We start from the raw sequence: 14,527 nt of genomic DNA, 5'->3' as shown, positions 1-14,527 counted from the left end.
GTCCTCTGAGCCATGTAGTGTCTTTGAGGATACTGGCTGGGACAGCTCTTGTAGCGTGATCTGCTGGATTGTGAGCAGTAGATACATAGTGCCACTGTTTTGGATTGGTGGATCTTCTGATTCTTAGCACACGATTGCTGACATAAACATGGAACCGTCTGGTCTCGTTGCATATGTAGCCTAATACTACCTTACTGTCTGTGTAGAAATCTGCTTCAGAGAGTCCAATTGGTAACTCAGATGAAATGAGCTCAGCTAATTCTACAGCTAGTACTGCAGCACAAAGTTCAAGTCTGGGCACTGTGTGTTCTGGACGTGGAGCTAACTTTGCTTTGCCCATGACAAATCCAATATGACATTGTCCCTTGATGTCCATGGTCTTAAGATATGCAACTGCAGCAATTGCTTGGGTTGAGGCATCAGAGAATACACATAGTCTCTGGTTTTGTACTGCTGTAGAAGGCACGGGGGCATATGGACGTGTAATGCGGAGGTTGGTTAAGGTAGATAGAGAATCTTTCCACTCTTGCCACAAGTTTCTTTTCTGGGGAGGCAGTGGGGCATCCCAGTCAATTGACTCACAGGTTAGGTCTCTGAGCAAAGCTTTACCTTGGATAGTGACAGGAGCTGCAAATCCTAAGGGGTCGTACAAGCTGTTTAGAGTAGAGAGAACACCTCTGCGAGTGAAGGGTCTTTCTTCGCTGTTTACTTGGAAGGTAAAGGTGTCAGATTTTAAGTCCCACAAGAGTCCAAGGCTACGTTGAGCTGGTGGGGAATCTGTTCCTAAATCCAAGTCTCTTAAATCGCTGGTATGATCTTGGGAAGGGAAGGCTTCCATCACTACTTTGCTGTTGGAAGCTATTTTGTGAAGCCTCAGGTTTGAACAAGCAAGCATTTCCTGAGCTCTTTTGAGGAGGCTGATTGCTGTCTCGGCTGTTGGCATAGATTTTAGGCAGTCATCCACGTAGAAGTCTTTATCTACAAGTTGTCTAACATCAGAACCATACTCTAGCTCACCCTCTTGAGCTGAACGTCTGAGTCCATAGATGGCAACTGCAGGTGAAGGGCTGTTACCAAAGATGTGTACCTTCATGCGATACTCCGTGATGTCTTTTGAGGGGTCATTGTCTCTGAACCAGAAGAATCTTAGGAAATTCCTGTCTTTTTCTCTCACAAGAAAGCAATGAAACATTTGTTGAATGTCAGCTGTGAAGGCAATAGAGTCTTTTCGGAAACGGATGAGTACTCCTAGGAGTTTGTTGTTAAGGTCTGGTCCTGTCAGGAGTACGTCATTTAAAGAAACACCTTCAAACTGGGCACTGGAATCGAACACCACTCTTATCTGACCTGGTTTCTTCGGGTGATATACTCCGAACATTGGCAGGTACCAGCATTCTTCTGTGTCTTTAAGAATGGGAGCTATCTCGGCGTGACCATTCTCAAATATTTTAGCCATAAAGGAGAAGAAATGATCTTTCATCTCTGGTTTCCTGTGAAAGTTGTGTTTAAGTGAAGAGAAGCGTTTGAGTACTTGTTCTCTGTCATTAGGAAGGCGTTGTCTGGGTGTTCTAAAGGGTAGAGGAGCAACCCAGCTGTTGGCATCATCCTTGACTAGTCCTTTCTCCATTATTTCCAAGAATAGTTTGTCCTCTATGGACATTGCCACCTGGTCATCCTTCTTTGTTCTCTGGAAGACTGCGTGTCCCAGATGATCTTGATAGTTGTCACAGATATGGTTGTCACTAGTTGAGTCTATGAAGGTACAGTGTGGTAATTCCTTTATGAGGAAATGGTTATGACATGGCTGGAATAGAGAAGGGCGTCCATTTTCTAAAGTACAGGTAAGCATGCTGTTGACAGAATCTGGTTTATGCACATCTCCAAGACATACTTCTCCTATTATTACCCATCCCAGATCCAGTCTTTGAGCGTAAGGTGCGTTATGTGGACCATTAATCTGACTTCTGGCTTTGTGGACTTGTAGGATATCCCTCCCAATGAGTAGATTTATTTGGGCATGTGGATCCAGTTCTGGTATCAGATGTGCTATGCGTTTCAAATGTGTATGGTGTTTAGCTACATCTGGTGTAGGAATCTCACTCCTATTGTCTGGAATCTCGTCACACTCTGTGATAGTTGGTAAAGAGAGACATGTCTTCCCATCCAAGGACTCAATTTGATAGCCAGTTGCTCTCCTTCCTGTTGTCTCAAAACTCCCTGCGCAGGATCTTAAGGAGTAAGGAGTGCTGGGTCCTTTAACATTAAAGGTCTCAAAGAAGATTGATCTGGCTAGAGACCTGTTACTTTGGTCATCTAGGATTGCATAAAGTTTAACGGCTTTGTCTGGATGGCCTTTGGGGTAAACTTTGACTAAACATATTTTGGAGCAGGATCTACCGCTAATGGCATCTTTGCAGACTTCGGTACATTGTGAAGTTATTTCTGGTGTGACTGCAACAGTGTCTTTTTGTTCTACACTGTGCTCCCCGCCATGCTCTGTATCGGTATAACTGTGTTGCAAAGCCCATGGGGGAGGACCAGGGTGTAGAGCGGTATTGTGGTCTGTGCTGTGGCATTCTGTGCAGTTAGCACTAACCTTGCAGTCCTTGGCGAGGTGTGATGTGGAGGAACAGCACTTGTAGCAGATCCTATTCTCCTTTAAGAAGGCTTTGCGGTTCTCCAGGGACTTTTCTCTGAAGGTTCTGCATTTCAGGAGAGGATGCGGTTTGTGATGCAGAGGACATTACTTGGCTGGATCTTTGTCTGTGGTCTCTTGGCGATTAAAGCTGGTAGACCTGCGGAAAGAATCTGAATAATGCACATTAGTCTTGTGAACTGCAACTGATGTTTTGCGGGGGTTAGGTACCATAGGTGCAGTATTTGTCAAGGTAAAGGCAAAACTAGGATCATTCCTGGTCATAGCTTGCTGGTGTACAAAGTCCACGAAAACTGAGAATGGTGGAAATTGCACTTTGTTCTGCCGCTTATATTTGGAGCCATGGTTGATCCATTGTTCCTGCAGATTATACGGTAGTTTCTGCACTATAGGGTTAACGCCTCTGGCTGTGTCAAGGAAGGCAAGTCCTGGTAAATCTCCCTCACATTTAGCTACTTGAAGTTCTTTTAGTAAGTCACTTAGTTCTCTGAGTCTCTGATAGCCTTTGTTGGGTAACCTGGGGAAATCGTCTATTCTTTTGAACAGAGCACTCTCTATTATCTCTGGTGAGCCATAGCACTCATTAAGTCTATCCCAGATCATCCTAAGTCCATTCTCAGGGTGGTTAATGTTAATCACTCTTATCCTTCTAGCATGTTCTGCAGATTCATTCCCAAGCCATTTAATTAAGAGGTCTATCTCTTCACTATGTGAAAGGTCTATTCCTCTGATAGCATTTTGAAAAGAGGACTGCCAGGCTCTGAAGTTCTCAGGGCGATCATTGAACTTTGAAATACTAATCGTGACTAATTCACGGCGGGTGAGAAATTTAGCAAAGTCTAATGTGTCCTGATTGGCTCTTGGAGATGTCGGTACATTAACACGGTAGGTATATGGTGTGTAGTCATACCTGTTAGTGTTGTCTGGTTCCCGACGGTTGGTATCACACCGCTTCTGTGTGAAGTAGGCTGTGTCTTTCTTGGAGTTTGCAGATTCAGACATCTGAGGTGGGGAAGAGTTGTCCCTCATAGGTTCACAGTGTCTAGGATTCTCTTGCTTGCAAATGTGTGGTCTGTTGTCCACTGGTGGTGGCGCTGTAGAGTGTACTTGATTTGTTTGCATGAAGTCTGAATGCGTACCTTGTAAAGATGGAGGGTTGCTGCTCCTTTTTGAGACTTGACGTACGTATTCTGATGTGCGTTGCAGTGAATCCTGAGATCCATTCTCTGTGTCAAGTACATTGGTTCTTCTTATATCAGGGAGTTCTGCAGTCTCCAAGATTTCTGCTTCAGCTATGGCAGCCGCTGCCTCCTTCTCTGCAGCGAGCTTCTCGCCGATTGCTTCTAAGCGTTTGCTCTCGATTTTTAATTGCATCTCCTGCTCGGCAAAGTTAGCCCTTACTTTTGCGGCTTCCGCTTTTGCACGTGCCATGATGGCTGCATTACTGACAGACAAGGATTTGGAGGAACCAGAGACTTGGGACCTTGTTTTGTATGAGGATATCGTTTTCTGTGACATGGTGATCTGGTAGAGATGTTTGATTGTGTAGAGACTGCTGTAATGCTGTCTGCAAGTAACTGTTCAGACTGTGTCGCAGATCTCTGAGGAGTCAGTATCTTTGAACTGTTATGAAGCTGCTTGACTGTGAAGAGACTGTTGTGTTGCCTTATAAGCGTGGCTGCACTGACTTGTACAGGTTTCTGTGTAGTCAAATGGCGGTACTCCTATTGCTGAGCTGCCATAGTTGGTAGACTGTATAGAAACTGTGTGGCTGTCATATGCAGATAGCTGTGGCTGGCAGTGTAACGGCTCTGTAAGTCAGTATATGTCCCCACTGCTGACAGGCAATGATTTACTGACGGAGTCAGTGTAAGAGAGTCCATCTGCTTGTAGCATTCGATGTTTTACTGTTCAGCCTCTCACTAAGCCCTTTCTGGCAAATTTGAAGCCTACAGTATAACCACCTTTACTTTTCAATAATCTGTTCAGAAGAGGTGTTTGTAGAACGGTGTTTTATTATTCAGTAAAGGGATCACAGATATGATGCGTTGATTTGATGTACAATACGATATGATGATATGTGATAATGAGGTAAAACTGTTAATGAAACAAGAATATGCAATTATGATATGCATGTGAAAAGCAAAATGGATATACACAAGTACATATAACATGGGCTGTGCAAACATGTGATTACATGTGCAAGTATAAACTACAGTGCAGCTAACATTACTCACTGGCTAAACAGGTTGAGATGAGACATTTAATATACAAACTCACCATCGAATGCTATATGAGAGTTGGACCCATGTAAAGCATGACTGTCTGGGACCATGAGGGAAGTAGAAAGGCTGATCCCAGCTTCTTCATCCCAGAATGCATTGCAAGACTGGCTACAAGAGGCTATGAGGGTCAAATTAATTGATGGGACTGACCACCAGATGGGGCAATAATACAACTTTCTGTAGTAAAAGTAATCAGATCTACACAAAGCAAATGCTGAAGGCATGACACTTATCACTTCCAACCGACAAGAGGAAGCAAATCTGGATGTTTCTACCCTTCATGCACTAAATCACCTCCCCTACACTCACCGATAGGCTGGCCCTAACCAATTACAACTCACTCAAAACTCTGATCTGCCTAGCAACAAAGACATCTTCAACCAATCACAAAAATGTAAGATTCTTATAAGATTTCGTGCCTAGCCACGCACTCTCCTTATCTTCTTCTGCATAGATAGGCAGGGCCATCTTAGAAGCATTGTATGTCCTGGGCAAAGCAGTGCCACTACCCACCCATTCCTGGGAATACATTTAGAAATCATAATTTACCCCTCCTGCGGTCCTGTGCCATCAATCCACGTTTCTCTACAGTGAATGGCTGTCAGCACTGTGATTGGTGCATAGCTGCAGACTGAGAGGCAAGTAGAGAATGTTGCTAGGACGCTCTAATTTTGTGTAATTCACAATCAGAGCGGCCAGACAGCATTCTCTACTTGCCCCCCAAGCACCCCTGGAGGCACCATTCCTCCTCAAAGGCCCCCAGAATCATAAGCCCTGGGCAGCTGCCCAGTAACACCATACGTTAAGATGGCCCTGTAGACTGGTATCCCATAGAGAAGTGGAATACTCAAAATCATTTTTATTATTATATAAGCAGGGGTGTCAGTTTTGGGTATGTATGGACGGTCAACCACACTTAGGTTGACAGTGACTTGGTCGACCACTATTGGTCGACAGTAACTAGGTCGACAGAGTCTCTAGGTCGCCATGCTTCAAGCAAGGTACCTCGCTCTGCTACCGCTGCGTTCGGCACAGACTACGGTTCCCAATCGTAGCCCACGTGGATCGTAAAGTATGAAAAAGTTCAAATAAAGTAAAACATTTCTAAAAACTCATGTCGACCTTTTGACCTGTCGACCTAGAACATGTCGACCTAGAGGCCCTGTCGACCTAGAAACCCTGACAACCTAGTTATTGTCGACCAATAGTGGTCGACCTAGACACTGTTGGCCTAGTTACTGTCGACCTAGAGACCGGATACCGTCCATTTTAGTGCATGTGTCAGAATAATGTACAGCATGCTGCATAAACAATGCAATGCTCTTTATTAAAAACACTTTCACTAAGAGAGGATAGAACATATACGGGTATATGCAATTGCGGTCGAATTGCGCCTTTTTTTCGTCCGTTTAAAAATTCGCCTGTACTCGACAGCCGCAGCCCTGCCGCCGGGACCATGAAATCACCATATGCAATGCAAAACGGATTCGACACTCCCCTTGGCGGATAACGGACCAATCGGCGAGTAGTGGGCGTCCTGAATTCGACCTTCCGACGTTTGCAGCCCTTTATTAGGGCTTGTTTGCTGCATGCTCAGCAGCCATTTTGTGAACCTGCAGAGAGGTGTGAGGAGGTGCAGAGCTAGCAAATTGGTTGTTTGCTGTGGTATCGTTTGGACACCCAGCAGGCTTTATTCCAGGACAGACAGGAGGATACCTGTTACCCCGGAGGAGAGTCGTTTTTGGAGCTATTTCTACATTTGTAGGTAAGTACCACATGTGGGTCTGGTGTTGCATGTATGGGTTTGTGTAGTGGGGGTTGCCATGAGGTGTACATGGGGTGTTTGGGTATGTGTGCAGGTATGTGTATAGCTCCTGCTTGTTTTGCTGCATTTTTTTGTGGAGTTTTGTGTTTTGGGGTAGTTTTTCACGTTTTTTTTCTTCTTAAAATGACTTTTTGGGTCATGCTTTTGCATTGGTGTACCTCCAGCATGTGCAGGAATGATTTTGGGCTAGTTTGGGCTGATTTTAGTGTGTGTCGGTATCAATGTGGTCGACATGTCTTGTCGTTTGTTTGCTAAAACAGGTTTTTTCCCTCCTATTTTAGCACTGGTGTACCTCCAGAATGTGCAGGGATGCTTTTTGGCTTGTTTGGGGTGACTTGGAGCAAGTTTGTGTCAGACATGCGGTCGACATGTGGTGTCGTTTGTTTGCCAAACATGTTTTTTCCCTCCTATTTTAGCACTGGTGTACCTCCAGAATGTGCAGTGATGCTTTTTGGCTAGTTTGGGGTGATTTTAGAGTGTGTCAATATCAACGTGGTCGACATGTCATGTCGTTTGTTTGCTAAAACATGTTTTTTCCCATCGGAATGAATGCCCGTCAGCACGGCCGCCGGTGCAAGGGTGTTCGGCGCCCTCCTGCAAACTATAAAATTGGGCCCTCCCTTAACTCATAAAGGGACAGCGTGCATCACAAAAGAGGGGTGTGGTCTCACAAGGAAGGGGTGTGGGCACACAATAGCACCTCACAACAGTACCTCCAATTCAAATTACGCCACACTGTAGTGCAATCTTATAAACATTACACTGTACGTAGACCCCATGATTCATTTTATGCGACATATTAGTGTCCCTTATAATTATGTCCAGCATTGCCTGGGTTTCTGTTCCTTTTTTTTAAGCTATTATCCCCAGCACTTTTTTCTTCTCTCTTTTTACTCCTCTCTCTCTCTCTCTCTCTCTCTCTCTCTCTCTCAACAACCCCTTTACCCATCTATTTCCCTCCCCTCTTTCCCTTTCTTACTCCCACTACTTTGAGAGTTACAATGGAGGTGAGGGCAGGGACGCTGAGGGGGAGATACAGGGAGGGTGAGGGCAGGGACGCTGAGGGGGAGATACAGGGAGGGTGAGGGCAGGGATGCTGAGGGGGAGATACAGGGAGGGTGAGGGCAGGGATGCTGAGGGAGAGTTAGATGGCAAGCGAGGGTAGGGATGCTGAGAGGGAGTTACAGGGAGGATGCGGGCATGGATGCTCATGGGGTGTTATAGGGAGAGTGAGGGCATGGATGCTGACTGGGTGTTAGAGGAAGGGTAAGGGTAGGGACGCTGACAGGGAGTTGAGGGATCATGAGGGGCACTGAGGGGAGAGTTACAGGGAGTGTAAGGGCCTAAAAAATATCTTTATTAGAATAAACAAATGCTCTAAATCTCCCCAACCGTCACTTACCAGATATATGCAGTGCCTCCTCACTTCTTCAGGAAGAGGCAGCAGTCTGTCACACGTGGGTCTCTATCAGTGATTGTGCAGGACAGGACTCGGAGCTGATAGTGTGGTTTCTGGTTTCACTGGGCAGGCGGTGCATGTTAATTACATTTCTGGTGGCACCACTCTTCATGCTGCCATCGCGCTGCTGCCTGTGATCAGAGCCGGCCCTAACCAATTTAGTGCCCTAGGCAAGATTTTGGCATGTGCCTCTAGACCAGGGAACGTGCCTTCTCGGTAAAAGCTCCAGAGGGATAGATGTGTGTGAGCACATGTGCTGAATGTTAACCTCCGCTCACCACTGGCAAAGCTTTTGACTGTGGGCTGGGTCTGGATCCCATCTTTATATTACGATTGAGCGCGTTCGGTTTTACTCTGATTTACCCGAATCTCCTTATTGGCTCACGGACATCACGTGTTTTGGTTAGCCAATAAGATAAATCCAGAAAAAAAGAACTTGCAATATTTCTGGCGTTAAGAACCGAGTAAATCCGAACCCGCTCATCTCTATTTTATATGCCTGTGGGCCTCCTTCCAGATCAGTTCTGTGTACCGCCACTCCACTAAAATGGCCATCGAGCTGTTACTGTCTTGGGGGTACATGACGACATACACACTGGGGCCAGAGGAACAAGGTGACATACACACAGGGGCCTGAAAGGGATATAGTGACACATACTGGGGCCTGGGACGATACAAGAGGAGACACACACACTTTAGCTTGGAGGGCAGGGGGGAGACATGGCACACACACACACACACACACACACACGAATGGAACATGATCCGTCCTTATTAGCATAAACAAGGATGCTAGCGACAGGCACTAAATTTGATGTGCAGCACATCAAACAGAGCCGTATTAAGGGGGGGGGGGGGGTGGGGATACGTACCCCCGGGCCCCCCTTTCCAAAAGGGCCCCCTGCCACACAACAGATCGGATCTCTTTTCCGATCTGATCTGTGGTGCTGTACTCCCGTCCGCACTGCAGCATATGTGACCCCCCCCCCACCCCGCCCTCTTCCTACATGACCTACAGATGGAAGGTATGTTCATGGAAGAGGCAACTCCCCCTGTACAATGTATATGTGTTTCACTGTGCCCCTGGTCCTTTATAGTGTGTGTGTCAGTGTGCCCCCTATACAATGAGGCGTAACGTGTATAAGCGTCTCCTCTGTGGCGTAACGTGTATAAGCATCTCCTCTGTGGTGTAACGTGTATAAGCGTCTCCTCTGTGGTGTAACGTGTATAAGCGTCTCCTCTGTAACGTGTATAAGCATCTCTTCTGTGGCGTAACGTGTATAAGCATCTCCTCTGTGGTGTAACGTATATAAGCATCTCCTCTGTGGTGTAACGTGTATAAGCGTCTTCTCTGTGGCATAACATGTATAAGTGTCTCATCTGTAACGTGTATAAGCATCTCTTCTGGGGCGTAAAGTGTATAAGTGTCTCCTCTGTGGCGTAACGTGTATAAGTGTCTTCTCTGTGGCGTAATGTGTATAAGCGTCTCCTCTGTAGCGTAACATGTATAAGTGTCTACTCTGTGGCATAACATGTATAAGTGTCTCCTCTGTGGTGTAATGTGTATAAGCGTCTCCTTTGTGGCGTAATTTATATAAGCGTCTCCTCTGTGGCGTAAAGTGTATAAGCATCTCTACTGGCGTGTGACCTATATAAGCAGTTCTACTGTGCAGTGTATTCTGAATTTATGCTATTCTGTGGCCACGCCCCTTCCCCATGAAGCCACGCTCCTATATATTCCACTAAGGGGCACCAAAATATATATTCGCTTACCAAAAAGTTAGTCTCGGGCCGGCCCTGCTAACTAAAGATGCAGACTCTCAAGGGACCTGGCACATTGAGAGGAGTTGTTTGGTGCACTTGCAACAATGATGTATGAGGACACGTGTACAGTACTGGTTCTCCCTGGTTCAGCCATTGGCATACACTACTATTAACATGAAAAAAGAAAGATAATTTCAGAACTTTAAATGCCCAGAAACCTTTTCTTAAATAGCAAAGTGTGTTCTTGTAGATGTAGCTCATGAGGATCATGAGGCATATCTTTTGCACCTACTACTGTATACTGTAGGCCAGAATTAAACAATAATTAATGACTTGTCTAAATGACTGCCAATGCAGAGGCGTACCCATCATGAGAAGCACACAGTTCTGCATTTGATGCTCTATTTCCTTGCACTATTCTTTTGAGAAATGTAGACCAATTTACTTACTTAATGTAACAACATCACAGTGTCACCTTGCGTTCAAATTGCTGCTGTGTGCAAATAATTCATACTATTATACAGCAGAGGTGGAACTTCATTAACACTGGTACGGTAGGTGCATTGCACTGGGGCCCCTGAGAACTATGGGGCCCACTGCTGCCCAGCAATGAGTTATGGCCATCTTGTGTGTGCCGAACTGACACCTATCAGCACTGACGATGACAGCGATGTACTGCTTTTAACAGACAGCTGTACGTTTTTTTCTGATTTACTGCTGCCTGTGAATTAAAGGCAGTTCACAACCTGTGTAACTGGCACTGTCGGAGTCTGCCTGACCGAGTGTCAAACTGAGAAAAGAACAAGGGGCAGAGGGCCACTGTTACAGACAGAGCAGAGACCACTGTGTCCCCCACTGTTTCTTCCTGTCACCTACTGTCTCTTCCTGTTTCCGACTGCCTCCTTCTGTCACCCTCTGCCTCCCCTTATCTTCCGTTGTCAAACTCTGCCTCCCCCTGCCTTATGCTGTCAACTTCTGCCTCTCCCTGTCACTCTGCTTTATTGCATACTGTGGACTTGAGTTGGGGAGGGAGGGGCCCAAGATATATTTTTTGCACCTGGGCCCACCACTAACAAATTCCGCTACTGTTATACAGTACAGAGATCTGACAGATCTCTTGCACCCAGGATACTTAGGGTGAAAATGCACCCTGATAGTGATTACAGCTACTTTCACAACTGGATAGATAGGGGAGTGCAGCCAGCTGCATGGATGTGGAAAATATATGTATGGTTGTGTCATAAGAATGGCGCTACTCAATATAACCAAAGTGGTGGTGAAATATAGTGTGGTAAGCATGAAGTATGCAATGTTAAAGTCAAATAATTATGAAGAGACTTCCTTTTGTGATGATATTCAGCATATAGAATTTATTATCAAAGAGGGTACCATGCCCAATATTCTGCGCAAAGGAGCATGGACCAAGACAGGGTTCATCAATGAGCCCCTGTGTCTTCAGAGCATGGAACATACATATTTATACCTTAACATTATACATAAAGATAAAGTAAGAGAGATACATTGGTTGATGGACAAAAAGGGAGAAATGCCAAATATGGTCAGATTAGCTAATTGTAGAGAGTGGTTTGGTTTTATCCAAAAGATGGCAGACTTGTCCATGAATGTTAAATCTCCTATACATACCAATTAGGTTCTCTAATAGGCTTCACTGTCATAAAGGTCATTCTTGTTCATAATAACGTGTTGTTGTCCAAAGTGAAGGTCCAACAGATATTCCATAATATGTCCTTCTTGTTCTGCCACAAAGTCTCAAACAATATCATTGAGCCCTAGTTATCTACATAAAGGCCTTACTACTAGCCACGTAAACACCTAATCAAATGATGTTCAAGGGTTGAGGGAAAATATTACCCTGTGCATATTAACTCTATACTAAAATCAGACACTGGTTAAGGAAACATAGAATATCAAGAATCATAGCACAATTAACGAGTCAATACAGGATATTTGATGTAACTTCAACATTCCACCATTTTGTTTACTCTTTAAACAACAATTCTTTAATAAATCAAATAGTCATTATATATATATTCGTTCTCTGGATGCGATCACTGGTTAAGCCACTGAGCATCGATGCAAAAAAGTCTCCACCCTACTGAAAACAGATAGACTTGGAAATTAAAGAGGTAGCGACAGTTTTGTTCTCCAACCTAGAGTCAGGCTGAGGCTCTTATTACTATGGGGGTCATTCTGAGTTGTTCGCTCGCTAGCTGTTTTTAGCAGCCGTGCAAACGCATTGTCACCGCCCACCGGGGAGTGTATTTTCACTTTGCAGAAGTGTGAACGCCTGTGCAGCAGAGCACCTGCAAAAACATTTTGTGCAAAACAAGACCAGCCATGGTACCAAGAGATTTAAGGAAAATTAAGTGCGCAAAAAATGGGCTGCTGGACACTCCCCTTTACTAAGAAGGTTCCCAAAACCTCCACCACAAGTGATAAAAACAAATAAAAGAAAGGGGACTTATCCTGCGCTCCACAATTCGGTCACAATGCAAGCAATTACAGAGTCGTTTTAAAAACTCATAGATGTGACATAAAATAGAAAGACATATGTGTACATGGTGAAGTACAGTTTAATATGACACATATACAACAAACAGTTAAAACATAATTTATAGCAGCATTTTTCTGACAATGAGGACTATTTGATGGGAAAAAGTTGCAGTGAATAATTACAGAATTTAAAGAACTGTAAACACAGTTCTAATCCATCTTGCAGGTTGTTATCGGTTCAGGGAAACCCAGAAATCCCTTATCCACGCTGCACTGGAACGATAAGTACACCGTTATTCTCCCACTGCAAGTCCTCTGTCCACCTACGCATTTCCACCCCTCACAGGGGTCTTTGTCAAGGTGCAAAAGTGTTCATGATGCTGCTCCCAAACTGAATATAAATGGTTGTTGACCAATCATTCCATAGCCCGCACAGCTGGATCCTATACATGGGATTACCTAGCCAAGTCCCATGATCCTTTGCTGTGTGGGACTTCCTGTTAGATCCGCTTTGTTGTTATGTAGTCATGGCAACCTCCACAAGTTCGTCCTAGTGCGGCATCGCCAGTCTCCGGGAGCGAAGACCCCGGCGTCCTATAATACCGCCGTACGCCTGTGTGCTTTGAGGCCGTGGATAGTAAGATCCCGCTGAAGATGTCTTATCTTCATACAAGTCCGCCCCAGGCTTACAGCGGCATGTAAACATTGGGAAACGTAACGTCACTACCGGTGACGTTTTTAGTGAATGTCGTCAGTGTAATGTCCTTTCCAGTTTGTGGAGTGAGAATATGATCCTTAAATGGAAGATAACATATTACTGGCAAATACTAATGCCCTTAAATAGTAGATGTGTGGTCAAAAGGACTTATAGATTTAGAAAGAATAGTGTATTTTAAAAACAGTAGTATATATTAAAAAAAATGTATTGTATATTAAAAAGAGTTGTATCTTAAAAAGAATGCATTATTGGTATATATATTAGAAGGTGATGTATGCTATCAAGGAACAATAATTGATACAATATGGAAGTTTAAATGAGATAAAATAAAATGTGAAAGGATCCTGATAACAATATTAAATATCTATAAAGGCCCCCATATTAACTCATAAAAACCATTTTACTTCAAAGTCAGAGTTAAGGCCCTCAGGTTTTAGCGTTCTTAATTTGTAGATCATTTTCATTTCTGTTTTTGCTAATTGGGTTGCTACATCTTTGCTTCTCCATGTCACGATCCGGGTATCTGGACGCCATTTCTTGCCCATCAGATGCCTCCTAAGGCTGGCTCAGCGCTCCAGGACCGGATCCCATCTGTTATCCTAATGTTCACATTCCTGCATCCTCTCCTGTCTCTCTGAGACGCTGTCACAGTAACGCCTTATTACATCTGGCATGGCGTCTCCCGCGGCCTCCGCCGCCGCCCCTGAGCTTCTGCATGCAGAGTGTCAGAGTGGCGATTACGTCAGCCGCGGCCTCCGCTGTGTCCGCGTGGTTGGATGTGCACTTGTCAGCCTGGCGTCTCCTGTCTCCAGTGGCCGGCGCCGCCATTACTGTTTTCATTACCACATGGATTACAAACCAAACTTCCCTCCAAGTGTCTGCATGGGCGCAGCCATCTTGGATTCTGTCAGCTGATCATTTCCTCCAATCTGTTGTCAGTATTGTTAATCTGCATAATTGCCTAGCCAATCCCTTCCTTGCTGCAGGTATAAATACACTGTGCCTGAGCAAGGAAGGCGTCAGTGCTTTGGTTGTCAAACCTAGTTCCAGTTTGTCTCTCTTCTGTGAATGTCTTCCAGGTTCCAGCTCCTGTCTCCAGACTTCTGCTATAGAGACCCGCACCAGCATTCCATCTGCGGTGTAGCCTGACTCTCCGATCCATTCTGGACTCACCTGTTTCCAGCTACAACATCACCTGCTTCCAGCTCAGCTTCCAGCAGTGTACAGCTTCTCTTAAAGGGCCGGTGTCCTTTCTGCAGTTTACCACTCTCCACCGGTATTATTATTTCTCCGCTCTCAAATTCTA

Source organism: Pseudophryne corroboree, chromosome 6, assembly GCF_028390025.1.
Source record: "Pseudophryne corroboree isolate aPseCor3 chromosome 6, aPseCor3.hap2, whole genome shotgun sequence".
Taxonomy (NCBI): Eukaryota; Metazoa; Chordata; class Amphibia; order Anura; family Myobatrachidae; genus Pseudophryne; species Pseudophryne corroboree.
The sequence above is the reverse complement of the archived record's forward strand: the minus strand, read 5'-3'. Positions refer to the sequence as shown.